The sequence below is a fragment of the Sinocyclocheilus anshuiensis genome, unplaced genomic scaffold (assembly GCF_001515605.1).
Source record: "Sinocyclocheilus anshuiensis isolate Anshui unplaced genomic scaffold, SAMN03320099.WGS_v1.1 scaffold1041, whole genome shotgun sequence".
NCBI classification, from domain to species: domain Eukaryota; kingdom Metazoa; phylum Chordata; class Actinopteri; order Cypriniformes; family Cyprinidae; genus Sinocyclocheilus; species Sinocyclocheilus anshuiensis.
In genome coordinates this window covers 542,306-555,011 of record NW_015554134.1, presented here as the reverse complement: position 1 = coordinate 555,011, position 12,706 = coordinate 542,306, and positions in this window count along the sequence as shown.

The window sequence follows — 12,706 nt, the reverse complement described above, 5'->3', positions numbered from 1 at the left end:
TTTAAAAATATGATTCATATTTTTAATATTGGGAATACATTTAGATTTTTTATTTAATCATATGGGCAGTCCCTGCACTGCTGTAGTTGGGCATTAGGTATGTTTCAGTTCATGCAGTGCGATTCAAGAGCAGCTGGCTACTCATTCTGTGCAGCGTCTCCAGTTCAGCTGATACTCTCAAATCCAGGCGTTTACCATAGTAAAAACACTTTCCATGTAATGTGTCTTGTTTATCAAAATAGAACTGGGGAAAAATGTCTGTATCTGTAATCTGACTACATAAGTGCCTTTTTGCAAGATGTTAGTTTTTATATAAATCTGGCCTAACGATTGTGTTTGCCCCAAACTTCAGCACTGCTGCTAAACCACTATTAACATCTCAATACAGCCAGCCTAATTTGGGCAATAGTAGCATTGTGCAAGGTCAGAAATGCAGCAAAGATTAATAAAAAAAAGCTCCCAAAATGTAAGATATGAATTGCCTCTGTAAGAATTCTTATTTTTCTCTTTATAATATAATAGATAAGCATTATCACACAAGCAAGAGTGCTGCTTTCTAGATCATCAGTATTCGCACTGTCCCTCATGAGTTCTAATAACTCTCACATAATGCAAATTTAAAACTTCATTGGTCCATTCTATAACCTGTGTTCTGTGTTTGTTAACTTTAGTTACATGTGCCTGCAACTTGATGGGGCTTATTTTGTGTTGTGTCCTTGATGTACACTACCAGTCAAAAGTTTTTGAACAGTAAGATTTTTAATGTTTTGTAAAGAAGTCTCTTCTGCTCACCAAGCCTGCATTTATTTGATTAGAAATACAGCAAAAGCAGTAATATTGTGAAATGTTTTTACTATTTAAAATAACTGCTTTCTATTTGAATATATTTTAAAATCTAATTTATTCCTGTGATGCGCAGCTGTATTTTCAGCATCATTACTCCAGTCTTCATTGTCACATGATCTTCAGAAATCATAATAATATGCTGATTCTGTTTCTTCTCTTTTGATGCAACCGAGCAGTGAGCAGGAACAACATGCATGTCATTTCCTGTCAGGGGCGATCAGTTGTTATTGCTGCCTCTCTCCACTCTGTCTCACATTTCCAAATGTGTGTTTCTTTTCTCAACTGTAATATTTCCTGGCAAATTCACAAATCCCACTTTATAAGGAAAAACTTTGGCATTTATAAATAACATAATTAACCTCATTTTGCTTAAAAACATTTGCTTATTTTGGCAAACATTTAATGTCCCATGTGATAGATTTATGAACTGTTTAAACTGTTAATAAAGACTGATTTCTAGATATCTTTAAAAAGTGTAATGATATTAAATTTGAGATGAGATTCGAGACAATGAGAGAATAATCACAAGCAAATGAATTTTTGTTACTGGTCAGTTAATTAATATATTCATCTTGTACTCAGTGAGACTAACCAAAGACACTAGAAGCAAATATTTATGAGATGTATCTGAAATGTTTAAACTCAATCCACTAAAAGTTTAATGTATTTAATCCCTGGATCTCTTTCGGTAACTAAATCTATTAAATAACAAAATATTTCAGTTTGTAGCTGAAGCAGAGATCATGTTGAAGTAACCGTGCACTCATAGTTACACCTTTAGACCACAAGTGAGCAGTACATAACAACATATTATAGTCTTCTCAAAGCTGCCTGTGTATGTAAACATATAATAGAGTAGACTAGACCTGGAGAGATTATTATAACTATATAATATCCAAATCCCACACTCTTTCCCTCAAACACATCCAGTACAAGCAAGTGCCTGCACAAAAGGGTTTTACTATGTACTACTGTACACCCAAAGCGTTTTACTGTCATATGAGGGGGTTTCTCCTCAACCACCAGCAGTGTGCAGCACTTATCACACCTTTTGATAACACACTGGACAGACTGCATTACAAACTTCATGTCAGTTATGCGAGTTAAGTAATGTAAGTGCATTTTCTAATGTGACAACTGTAGCCTGTGTTACTGTAACAACTCTGTGGCTGATTTGAAACATGCATCTCGCATTGTTTGCTTTTGAATGAACTGATTTTTAAAAGTACTAAACTGAAAGATTATCATATATGAATTAAATATACAGTATACTGCTGTGTTTCAGTGATTAAACCAAATGTCCTCATTGCATATTACAAAGATCTTGTTTTGAAACAATTAAAGTATATATAACTGTAATCAAAGTATGCTAGCTTGTTTTGAAAGATTGACTAGCTGTGTCATTTTTGCACTTTTTTTCATATATTTGTAGTAGAATGACAGAAGAAACACATAATGTGTTCATTGCTGTGAGAGCATTAAAGGCTCACAAATCACCAATGTAAGTCACACTTTGGCTGTTGTTTATGTATTCACAAAGTTACCAGTTTTCGTCTTCTGCTTATGTCACGTTAATAATTTTGATTCATGTGTTCTTGTGCAGCTGATGGTCATATTAATGAAGTTTCGTTTTCCAGAGCTGCTGGTTATCTGTGGGCTGCTGGAAGGGATGTGATACGCATGTCTGTCCTCCCGCTGTGCTATCAAAGACTCAGGGCCGTGTGTGTCTGGAGGGAGTGAGTGCTGCTGCTGCGGGACACTGTGATAAACTGGTCTGATAACTTACACTATGATAACACACAGAGCACACACTACTACTGAACCCAGTGGCCCCAAGTCACCTTTATTTATATAGCGCTTAACAATACAGATTGTGTCAAAGCAACTTTACAGCATTAAATATGAAAGAGTGTGTCTGCCTCCCGAACAATGTTAGGTAGGTTATTCCAGAGTTTGGGCGCTAAATAGGATAAGGATCTGCCACCCGCAGTTGATTTTGATATTCTAGGTATTATCAGATTGCCAGAGTTTTGAGAACGCAGCGGACGTGGAGGACTATAATGCAATAAGAGCTTGCTCAAATACTGAGGTGCTAAACCATTCAGGGCTTTATAAGTAATAAGCAAGATTTTAAAATCTATATGATGTTTAAAGCCTTCTCTCTTGCTTTATTGGGTGGTTGTTCTGCATGCTTAATAAACAAACTCCAGCTGGTCCAAAATGCAGCAGCTAGAGTTCTTACTAGAACCAGGAAGTATGACCATATTAGCCCAGTTCTGTCAACACTGCACTGGCTCCCTATTAATACACTAAATATATTTAAAATGCAAGAGTTAAAATATACAGTAAATAAGGGAGAGTTTCTGCACGTTTTGAAGCTTTTACTACAAAAAAGCTATTAAACATTTTCAGCAAACTCTCCCTCCCTTCCTTTTTTATTGACTTATTTTACATTTTATTAAAAACATTGAATTTATAGAGCTTAGAGATTTTTTAAAATAATATATGGGGGAAGATGCCCCCATAAGAAACATATTTAGATGGCATTTGCAGGATGATGATGCATCAGCCAGTGTGTTATAAAGAAGGGCAATATATATAAATAGGAGGACACTGGTAAAAGTATCCTGTCCACAGAACAGCACTTTGGGGACAAATACAGTAACTGGTCTTTAACATCTAAGAGACTCATTCTAATCACTGGAGATTCGAACATCAGCCGCCTTCCCAAAAAAGAGGATGACAGGATTCAAATGCTCAGTTACCCTGACGCACAATTAGCACATGCATATCATTTGCTCAAACACAGAACGGTACTAACAGCACTTTTGTGTGTGTGTGTGTGTGTGTGTGAGGCTCTCATTCTCATAAAAAACCCCATTTAATTTTCAGTGTAACACAGCTTCTGTCCAAAATCACTCATATGCAATGTGACTGTCACGCCCTTGGACTGCCCGTGTTCCAGTCTTGTTCGTCAATCCCCTGTGCTACGTGTGCGTTCCTTTGGATTAATAAAGACTTTCTTCACAAATTCTCCTTCGTCTCCTCGCTCCTTCGCAGTAGCCCCTTCTCCCCGTGTTATTGTTTCCGTTTTTAGAAAGTGTTTTGTTTTCCGTTCCCCGTTTCGAAATGGAAACAGCCGCAAGATTTGCCACCCTAGCCCACAGAGATCTTCCCTTTGTAGAATTTGCCCGGGAATTCGGTTGGATGACGCCACTCTTAATTCGTTGTTCTGGATCGGGGCCAATTACCATCGCCCCGTGGACCTCCCAGACACCACTGGACTGAGCTGGACTGAAGGTATCCTCCGGTGTCTGGAAAGTGTCCGTCCCCGATTCAGAACCAGCTCTGCGTCAAGCCTGCCGTCCGCTCCGTCATCAAGCCAGCCGGCCGCTCCAGCATCACGTCCCCCGGCCGATTCACTTCCAAGCCCTCAGCTGACAGCAGCAGTCTCCTTCACCTCTGCTCAAAAAAGGAGAATGCGGAGGAAGAGACTGTGGGCACCCGCCCCTGAGCTTGCTCCAGGGAGGGCTCCTGTTCCCACGTCCAGCCCAGAGAGAGCTCCTGTTCCCAAGTTTAGCCCAGAGAGGGCTCCTGTTCCCCAGTTAAGCCCAGAGAGGGCTCCTGTTCCCACGTCTAGCCCAGAGAGGGCTCCTGTTCCCCAGTTTAGCCCAGAGAGGGCTCCTGTTCCCAAGTTAAGCCCAGAGAGGCCTCCTGTTCCCAAGTCAAGTCCAGAGAGGGCTCCTGTTCCCAAGTTTAGCCCAGAGAGGGCTCCTGTTCCCCAGTTAAGCCCAGAGAGAGCTCCTGTTCCCAAGTTTAGCCCAGAGAGGGCTCCTGTTCCCCAGTTAAGCCCAGAGAGGGCTCCTGTTCCCACGTCCAGCCCAGAGAGGGCCACAGTTCCCGAGTCAAACCCAGAGAGGGCTCCTGTTCCCGAGTCAAGCCCAGAGAGGGCTCCTGTTCCCAAGTTCAGCCCAGAGAGGGCTCCTGTTCCCCAGTTAAGCCCAGAGAGGGCTCCTGTTCCCACGTCCAGCCCAGAGAGGGCTCCTTTTCCCACGTCCAGCTCAGAGAGGGCCACAGTTCCCGAGTCAAACCCAGAGAGGGCTCCTGTTCCCAAGTCAAGCCCAGAGAGGGCTCCTGTTCCCAAGTCCAGCCGAGAGAGGGCCACAGTTCACGAGTCAAGCCCAGGGAGGGCCGCTGCTCCTACGTCAGGCCAACTGCTCCTACGTCAGGCCCACGGAGGGCCTCAGAACCCGAAATTAACCCCAAGGAATTTTGGGGGGGGGGAGGGGCTGCGGCCGTAGAGGCCAGGCCGAGTGGCGAGGCCAAGGCCACGGAGGCCACTCCGCCATGGCCTACTGAACTGTCTGCTCCGCCATGGCCTACTGAACTGTCTGCTCCGCCATGGCCTCCTGAACTGCCTGCTCGGCCATGGCTCCCTGAGTTCCCTGCTCCGCCATGGGTCCCGGAATGGGTACCGCCCTGGAGGCCGCCTGTTCCACTTTGGCCTGTCCCTAGAGGCCTCCAGAGTGCCCACCCCCCTCCCCGTTGGAAGTTATGAGGCGTGTGGACGTGTCTTCCGGGAGGGGGAGGTAATGTTACGCCCTTGGACTGCCCCTGTGTTCCAGTCTTGTTCGTCAATCCCCTGCGCTACGTGTGCGTTCCTTTGGATTAATAAAGACTTTCTTCACAAATTCCCCTACGTCTCCTCGCTCCTTCACAGTAGCAGCAGATCGTGACAGTGACATTGCAAGTTTGAACTGTTGGAAGCAACAATTGACATTTTACAAATTGACAAAACAATTGCATCAATACAATGAAGAGCTTTTCAAATGCACATAAATTTTAAACAGCAATAAAACATGAGCTCTCTCATCAAAACTGTGGTATTGTTGTGTTTATTTGTTTACCCCAACAGCTGTTACACAAATATGATGATGGAATTTTAATTTGGTGAATAGAATGAAGTAAGGTATATTTTATTATTATTTATATCTGAGAACAGAAGTTCAATGCTGCGGGTGTTTAAAACGAGCTGATAATCAAATAAGTATTTAATTTCCTCTTGAGCTGCACAGATCCTCTGCACCATTACATCAGCACATGATGGCTTTAGCACACGTGTTACTCTGATGGGTCATTCGTCTTGGTTTCGTGGGTTCAGATAAATGGACATTGAGGACCCGACGCCGGCCACAGAGCTGTTTTAAACACGCACACATGTGCCTTCACTGCAGTTTTATCACCTGTCAGTGTGACGGCCGCTCATTCTGCTCACTGTCTGAGGATGCCTGCAAACCTGGAACCACACTCTGAGAAAATCATCATCACACATCCTTCAAACACACACACATACGTCAGGCCAACTGCTCCTACGTCAGGCCCACGGAGGGCCTCAGAACCCGAAATTAACCCCAAGGAATTTTGGGGGGGGGGAGGGGCTGCGGCCGTAGAGGCCAGGCCGAGTGGCGAGGCCAAGGCCACGGAGGCCACTCCGCCATGGCCTACTGAACTGTCTGCTCCGCCATGGCCTACTGAACTGTCTGCTCCGCCATGGCCTACTGAACTGTCTGCTCCGCCATGGCCTACTGAACTGTCTGCTCCGCCATGGCCTACTGAACTGTCTGCTCCGCCATGGCCTCCTGAACTGCCTGCTCGGCCATGGCTCCCTGAGTTCCCTGCTCCGCCATGGGTCCCGGAATGGGTACCGCCCTGGAGGCCGCCTGTTCCACTTTGGCCTGTCCCTAGAGGCCTCCAGAGTGCCCACCCCCCTCCCCGTTGGAAGTTATGAGGCGTGTGGACGTGTCTTCCGGGAGGGGGAGGTAATGTTACGCCCTTGGACTGCCCCTGTGTTCCAGTCTTGTTCGTCAATCCCCTGCGCTACGTGTGCGTTCCTTTGGATTAATAAAGACTTTCTTCACAAATTCCCCTACGTCTCCTCGCTCCTTCACAGTAGCAGCAGATCGTGACAGTGACATTGCAAGTTTGAACTGTTGGAAGCAACAATTGACATTTTACAAATTGACAAAACAATTGCATCAATACAATGAAGAGCTTTTCAAATGCACATAAATTTTAAACAGCAATAAAACATGAGCTCTCTCATCAAAACTGTGGTATTGTTGTGTTTATTTGTTTACCCCAACAGCTGTTACACAAATATGATGATGGAATTTTAATTTGGTGAATAGAATGAAGTAAGGTATATTTTATTATTATTTATATCTGAGAACAGAAGTTCAATGCTGCGGGTGTTTAAAACGAGCTGATAATCAAATAAGTATTTAATTTCCTCTTGAGCTGCACAGATCCTCTGCACCATTACATCAGCACATGATGGCTTTAGCACACGTGTTACTCTGATGGGTCATTCGTCTTGGTTTCGTGGGTTCAGATAAATGGACATTGAGGACCCGACGCCGGCCACAGAGCTGTTTTAAACACGCACACATGTGCCTTCACTGCAGTTTTATCACCTGTCAGTGTGACGGCCGCTCATTCTGCTCACTGTCTGAGGATGCCTGCAAACCTGGAACCACACTCTGAGAAAATCATCATCACACATCCTTCAAACACACACACACACACACACACACACACACACACACACACTGCGCAAGCAACCAGATTCATGACCTGAACTACATAAAATCCAATAGAAACTCTCCTTAAAAGACAAAGAGATCTGAATGCCACAGTATCCCGCCATGCAATTTATGAGTGAAAGCTTTTCTTGGTCAAGAAGAATGAAATAAATCTTCTTCAGCTTCTGCTCAATTAAAACATGTCCTTGCCAACAAAAGAAAACTTTTCAAGTGGTCCATGATTTAAAAGTAGGAAAAGGGAGTATAACAAAAACTCTGGTAGTAAGTCCCGATACTGATTTAATGGCTTTGACTTTTCTAACTGACAGATTTTAATGAGCACTGAAGCACAGAGACAGTGTCTAACACATGTCATCTGCTGGAGTGACTGCGGTGATCACATGATCAGATCATGCACAATCTCTCAACATGAACCTGAGTCTGGAGGACAGCATGTGAGAAGAGCATTACACAATGTGCGTCATTCATCTTCACACAACCTTGTTCTGTATCATACACACACACACACTGAGAAGACATTGACAGGAGATTTATGTGAGGTCAGAGAGCTGGATGAACACACAGCAGAGGGGAGGAACTGCTGAGAAACAGTCCTGCTTCAGTGTCAAGGCTACAAAACAGAAGCAGATATAACCCAACACAGCCTAAGGCTGACACACACACACACACACACACACACTGCGCAGACAACCAGCACTCATAATCACAGGTCAGACTTGCTGAAACTTCATCAATCAGAATCAAGCCATTCTTACAAAAAACAAGTTTACTCAAGTGTGCTGTTAGTATACTTTTTTAAAACTAAAAATAAGAGTGTGTACTTACAGGCTATTTTTATATGCTGAACAGAGATATACTTTGCAAAATTACACTTTAAGTAAACTTTTCTGTATACTTGTCAGTATAATCCAGGTATGTTTGGCCTATACTTATAGACTTGGTCTTTTGATCAAGATATACCTATAGGGATAGTTTACCTTCAGTTGGTCCCCATTGACTTGCATAGTGGTTTTCTCCATACTATGGAAGTCAATGGGGACCAGCAACTGAAGGTGAACTATCCCTTTAAGAAAAGTATTGTAAGTATGGCTTGTTGTTGTTTTTACTGTTTTGAGTAGATTATTAAACACTTTTTTTCCACACATATTGGCTTCTTAGAGGTAGTATTCCAATATGTTTTACATACTATTTTAGAAACTTAAATGCTCAGGTTTAAGAAATACCTTTACATACGTTTACTTTCCTTACAAAATGAACTTTGTAAGTAATGTTCAAGTATATTTTTCAAGTATACTTTATGCAGTTAGTATACTAATATTAATGCACTAGCAGTGTACTTGTATGTGTTGTTTCTCAATTCTTTGTGAAAGTAAGTTGGCTGATTTTGTCCCAAATATAACGAGTGCAAATGTGATTTTATACAACAGTTCGGTAAATAAGAAGTTGATGTTGTATTATATTTTAAGCACAATATTGTGTTTTTGCTCAATTTTGCAAAGAATATATTACCTTTAAAGCCATAGCAGAATTGTTGCGCATTTTCGAGCAACACAGTGGTGTTTAGTTTCTGAATGAATCCGCGTTTTGAACGAATCATGTGAATCAATGATTCAAAGACCCATTCATAAAGAGAGTCATTTACTTTATTCCCGAATGAATCAGCCGTTTGAACAAATCAAATGAATTACATTTACCACCACCTGCTGGCAGATTTAGTTTCTTATTTAGAGTATCATTTAATTATTATTATTATTATTATTTATAATAATAATAATAAAAACATTAAAGGGATAGTTCACCCAAAAAAAATTTAAATTCTGTCATCATTTATTCTCACGTCCCTCATGTCATTCAAACCTTTCTTTTGTGGAACATAAAGTAAGGTATGTTGAAGACAGTTGGTAACAAAGCTGTTTTGGTTATCAATGACTTTCATTGTATGAACAAACAATACTGAGATGTTTCTCTAATTATCTTCTTTTATGTTCCATAGTTTATGTTAGTCCGTTGTAGCCTAAATGTTTATGTGTAATACAATTTTTTACTGAATCAAATAAAATATTTCTAAAGCTACAATTTGTAACGTCTACTTGATACTTTCTCATTTAACACAAAAATATCTTTAAATAATCTTTTGTGGGTATTTTCACAGACAAATTTATTTTGCGATTAATTACAGCCCTGATATATATATATATATATATATATATATACAGCATATAGTATGCACTGGGAAAAAATTGGAGTACGTGTTCAGTAAAAATATCCATAATAACAGTTACATCCTACATGAAATATTCTTTATTCAATGTCTGAACAGTATATTCATGAACAGTGTACTACTACTGCATTAATATTAGTATATTATTGCATAAAATATATTCGGCAAATATACTTGAACTTTACTTGTTTACAAATTAGCTTGAAATATGCTAATTTTACTTTAAGCTGATGCCGAGTTTGAGTTTAATTGTAATAGCAGTGCTTCAGCAATCCAATCACTCGCTGCTGACTCCAGCACAACCCAAGTGTGTGTAACACAGCTGAAGGCCTGAGGGGAGCGCTCTAGCTCCACCGCTGAGAGAAAAAACAGCTCATCTAGACACTAGCATGAGTCGTGTTACGTCACAACAGAGTCAGGGGTTATCAAGAGCCGGAGAGATCGCTGTATCTCACACACAGTGTCTGTGACGGATAAAACTCCTTAACTAAGCCGGAGTGCACTCACAGGAGTTTATATCACAGCTGTTCTTGACGTAACATGGCTTTAGTGAATGACACACAATGTCTTCTGTCCTTCACCCTCAGACCGTACTTTTCAAGAAACATAGAGTAAAGAGCTATAGGGGCACACTTTAGTTTCAATTCTCACTATTAACTACGACTTTTGCCTCAATAAACTCCTGATTTGCTGCTTATTAAGTTTGGGGTAGAGTTAAGGGATCTAAAATATGGTCATGCAGAATAAGACATTAACATGTGCTTCATAAGTACTAATAAACAGCCAATATGCTAGTAATATGCATGCTAATAAGTTACTAGTTAATAGTGAGAATTGATATTTAACCAATATATATAAATGTTTGTTCACTTTATTTTAAGGTCCAGTTCTCGCTATTAACAAACCATTAACTACGACTTTTGCCTCAATAAACTCCTAATTTGTTGCTTATTAATAGTTAGTAAGGTAGTTGTTAAGTTTAGGATTAGGTTGGATTAGGGATGTAGAATATGATCATGCAGAATATGTGCTTTATGAACAGCCAATATGTTAATAAAAGGCATGCTAATAAGCAACTAGTTAATAGTGAGATTTGGTCCCTGTACTAAAGTGCTACCAAATGTTTCCAGTGAGGACTAAGCTTGAGGTATTGGGTTAATGTGAAGTTATCGATGCACTGTTCACAAATTGGATGATTGGTCAGTACAGTGATCTAGTTGCATTATAGAAACACCTGTTCATCTAGTTACTTGTTTAAATCACAGTGGGTATAGAGATATCTAGGTCTTCTAGCGGAAGGATATCATTTTGTGGATGTAATGTTTACATTATTATTTTTTTGTCCTTAATATTATGATTATGTTGGGCCTGTTTTATAAGAGCAGTCAGACACATGATTGCATTAATATATTGCGAGTCATGTCTAACATTGTCATGGAACAGAAAACACTCTAAACACAGATGAATGACAAACTGGAGGCAGTAATGCTGTTATTCCCCTCTACTCTAACGGTGCTTCGTGCTTCATTAGACGATATTACCCACCCATAGGCTTTTGAGTCTTTCAGAAAGGATCTTGCAGGATGTCCTTCTGAGAGTTGAGAATAAAGTGCTGGTTTTCTCAGAGGTGGGTGAAGCTTAAAGCAGCAGCGGAGAGGAGCCGAGGTGCCATTAGCGGGCCGCACACAGCTGGAAGCCATCCCAGAAACATCGGCTCAAACCACATGTTTTCACACTTGACTCACATTGAGGAAAACACAGACCTCATATTGTATCTGGCTTAGAGGAGTCACCATGGAATCAGTAGAGGAGTAGTGCTGTTCTAGATGAACCTGCTGTTTTATGCAGAATTGATTGTGGATTTGCTAAGTCAGTGTTCTGTGAGCGTTACAAACTCCGCCGTCAGTTCTCCGAGGCATTCGCTCAGAAAGCCAAGAGCAGCGCATTGTCAGTGCTCTTAAATTAGATGCATTTAAAGTCGTTGTAAAACCACATCAGTGCTTTTTAACAACACGGACTGTGGTTTTTAATAACAGCTATTAGATGTTTAATTTGCTGCATCTAATGGGTCAGGGTGAAATTGCAATGTTATATTGAAGTCGTGTGTAGTTCAAACCTGGAGCCGGGCCAGCTCAGATGGAGCGATACCAAACACACCGAGCTGCTTCAAATTTAGCTGCCGCAATGTTTTCCATTATCCACCATAAAGTGGGGGATTTTTTGTTTGCGTTTTCTTTAATAAAATTGTCCGTGAAGCACATTAATGGTGTGTGGCCGACCACATATGACTCTGAGAGGTGTGCTAATGAAGTAAATGCATATCAGCAAGTGAGTTTAAAGTATCTTTGCTAGGTGAACCATGTCAGAAAGACTGTTATCTGAAATGCATGCATTCAGTTTAGCTGTGTTACAGTGACTGAAGAGCAAGATTACAGCTACTCATTATTGTGTGTTGACCATGGTGAATTTCAGGTTTTCCTCGTGCGTATCCCGTATCAGGGATTATTGCTGTGCATTGAGTTAGTGAGATCAGACGTCTGTTGTTAATTAGCGCACGTTACTCAGCTCATTATAAACACCCACGCTGCTGCAGTCGTCTCAGCGGAGCTCTGACCCGGCTGACATGAGCCGTACGTCAGCACTGTTTGTACGGACTCAAACTAACTGCATGAGATCTACTGCACTGCCAAAGCATTTATAGACTACAGCAGCTCCATACAATCCCACTGCAGCTATAAAACATGCACTTCTGTGTCAGAGCTGACATTGTATTCATTTTCCTCTGGATATGTCTGCTTGTAAGTTAAGAACATTAAAAGAAATATTAGGATGAAATACTGTGATACTAAACAACAGCCTGAAATGCCAATTCCTGCTGGGAGTTTGTAAGTCTGTGTAAGAGTGGCCTTTTATTGTGGCCAGCCTAAGGCACACCGGTGCAATAATCATGCTGTCTAATCAGCATCTTGATATGCCACACCTGTGAGGTGGATGGATTATCTCGGCAAAGGAGAAGTGCTCACTAACACAGATTTAG